This window comes from Orcinus orca, chromosome 11 (assembly GCF_937001465.1).
Source record: "Orcinus orca chromosome 11, mOrcOrc1.1, whole genome shotgun sequence".
NCBI lineage: Eukaryota > Metazoa > Chordata > Mammalia > Artiodactyla > Delphinidae > Orcinus > Orcinus orca.
This window is the reverse complement of record NC_064569.1, coordinates 93047300-93050331: the sequence shown is the minus strand read 5'-3', so window position 1 is coordinate 93050331 and position 3032 is coordinate 93047300. Positions and strand designations below refer to the sequence as shown.

Genomic DNA, 3032 nt, shown 5'->3' with positions numbered 1-3032 from the left:
TGGTCTTTAAACAATCTCAAACCACAGTAAACTTTCTTCACATGAAAGTTGACTCTGCAGAATGTCCCTCCTCGTAAAACAGCTAGAAGCTGGGCTGCTACGGAGGAGACCAGGTTTGGCTTCAAGGTTCCCCTGTTGAGGGTTCTCTGGAGGCGCTTCCTGCCCTGAGATTTGATTTCCAGGCCCCCATGAATGCCTGTCCCTGGACCCTGGGGCCTTCCCTGCCCCGCTCTGCAGGGCAGCTGCATCAGCTGGGCTGGGTCCCACATTTCCTGCAGGGCCCTCTACTAGGTGGGAGTGATAATCAGAGGCACCCCTTTCGGCACCTTCAGGCACCTTATATTGTCCCAGTTCTTCCACCCACCGCATGGCCCATATCAGTTTCTTCTTACAGCTTATTACTTCTGACTATACTTATTCCTATTACGTTTATGAGATGCTTCCTTTGAGCCAAGCACAGCGCTAAATGCCTAAACCTGTGTGCATAGTATATATTTTCCCATAGTGTATCTTTTCTCCCACTGCTAAACAAAACAATCACCCGAAACAAAAATTATCTGTACTTTTTATCACATTTCAATATCTTTATAAATTCAACTTTTCCTTCTTATCATAGCCCTCCCCAGTGAGGCGGAACGGTGGTGCAGAAACAATCATCCTCATCTTAAAGCAGACGTTCTGGGGATGACCTTGAGCCTTCAGGAGCGACATGGGGCCTCTCTGGAGGCTGAGTGTCCTCTGTGGTGCCGGAGGAGGGCGAGCTCTGTTCCTCTAAATCCCAGTGGTCAGACTGGCTCAGGTCTCAGCATTTCTCTAGGACCGACCTACCCCAGGATGGTGTGGAATACAACATATTCACCTGTCACCCAACCACCATTCTGCTTCCAAGGCTGCATCTCTCCACTGGATTGGTGAGAGGATTGTCAGTGTTTTGCTCCTGGGCCTACTTCCAGCTGCTTATTTGTGTTTTGTTGGTTTGTTTTGTTTTTAATATTTATTTATTTGGTTGCACTGGGTCTTAGGTGTGGCAGGCGGGCTCCTTAGTTGCGGCATGCGAACTCTTAGTTGCGGCATATATGTGGGATCTAGTTCCCGGACCAGGGATCGAACCTGGGTCCCCTGCATTGGGAGAGCAGAGTCTTATCCCTGGACCACCAGGGAAGACCCCCAGCTGCTTATTTGAATCCTTGCTCTGCGATGCACTACTTCCTGGCGGCAGCCCTCACTCTTCATAGTCACTGAGGTATTGGACCAGCTGGATGTTCGAGGGGATGCATGGCAGAAAGCTGTCAAGGCAGGCCTTTTGGTGCCCTCGGCTTTCACCTTTGCTGGGTGGGCTTTGTTATTTCAACTCTCATGATGCGGGCATCTGCAAAGCTGTGGCCATGCTGTGGAAGCTCTGACCCTTTAGACATAATACCTTGAGAATTGATTGTAGACCAGCTCGCCTTTGCTCCGTCATGCCATTCAACTCACAATAACAAGGAAATAACAGATAAGTCCACTGGTGAGACAAACCTCTTCTCCTAATCACCTGGTTATTTTTTTAAATTTTTAAAATTTTTTAAATATTTAATTAATTAATTTATTTTTTGGCTGCGTCGGGTCTTAGTTGCGCACGCTGGATCTTTCCTTGCGGTGCGCGGGCTTCTCTCTAGTTGTGGCGTGCGGGATCAATAGTTGTGGTGCAAGGGCTTAGTTGTCTCACGGCATGTGGGATCCCCTGCACTGGAAAGCGGATTCTTAACCACTGGACCACCAGGGAAGTCCCCGCCTGGTTATTTTTAGAATGTAATCTTTGAGGAAAGATGTGAGAGGAGTTGCATCCAAAAAGCTGTCAGACTGAGTTCTGTATGCTGGGGAGTTAATGGGGTGTCTCTCAGCTTCTCACAAGACTCACAGTATAACTAAACATTATATATGAGCTTTTGCCTTTTAATTTATCAAACTCTTAGAGGGAATTCAGCTTTATTACTCTCAATATCCGATCAAGCATCTATATTTGTCCTAGGATGATGGAGAAAGGGAAAGACTGTTATTTCGTAAGTAAAGGCTTGGCAGAAAATTAGGCAGTGTTTAGTTTTTGCAAACATCCCCTCTCTGTTCAGTTGATACCAATTACCAATGCTTCTGTGTCCCAGGGAAATTTGAAAATTAGAAATGCTGATATTTCACATTACTGATTTCTAAATCCTAGGAAGAAGAGCCTGGAGAGTTTCTGAATATAGAGAAGTTCCATGGAGGGAAGAGGTCCCTTTATAGATGTTTCAAATTGTTACAGATTCTAAACTGAGACTTAATCCTCAAATGTGTTTGTTTTACTGGTCCTAAAATAATCTGTCCACAAATATAAAATTATAAGTAGTAAGTTGTTTTTTTCCCACTGTGGGAATCTCTAATGTGAAAATGTATTCTATGAAGGTAAAGTTTTTTAAAAATCAAATGCTATATAATAAAAAGTAAATAAATAAGGCAAGCTGAGGTTCTGACTGATTTATGGGTTCACTAACTGTCCAGGGAGTACCCTCCTGTTGCTGGGTGTGCCCTGATGCCCTTAATCTTCTTCCCACATCTTAGGAGTTAGATGTTGCAGGTGAGGAAATTGAGACTCTGAGTGGTGAGGAAACTTGCCCAATATCACACAGCTAGTCCCCAGCAGAGGAGGACTTGAACCCAGGTGGTCTGACTCAAGGGCCATGCCCTCCCACTGCCCAGGGCCAGGCATAACCATGGGCTTTGTTGGAGAGAGATGTCCCCTGTCACATGGCCATTCCTCCCCCTCTTCTCCCTTCCTACTTTTAAATCATAAGGCAAACTAGGGAGGGGCTGGCAAAGGGTGTCCCTGCACTGGGTTGCTGTCTGCAAGGGTCCTGGCTCTGGGCTAGAGATGGTCCAGCAGGGAGAAAAATGAGTTTGAACAAATCCAGACAATCATAGTAACTACTGTTGTCCCGTTTATGACACACTTCCCTTGTGAACATTTTATCTCACAAAACGCTGTGAGATGAGTGTCTTTCTTGTCCCCACTGTGC

At 45.8% G+C, this 3032-nt stretch overlaps 1 pseudogene; it reads left to right on the top strand.

Moving 5' to 3' along the window:
- Window positions 1-709: 709 nt before the first annotated feature.
- On the top strand, window positions 710-1403 carry LOC101277367 (succinate dehydrogenase [ubiquinone] cytochrome b small subunit, mitochondrial-like; annotated as a pseudogene).
- Window positions 1404-3032: the final 1629 nt, after the last annotated feature.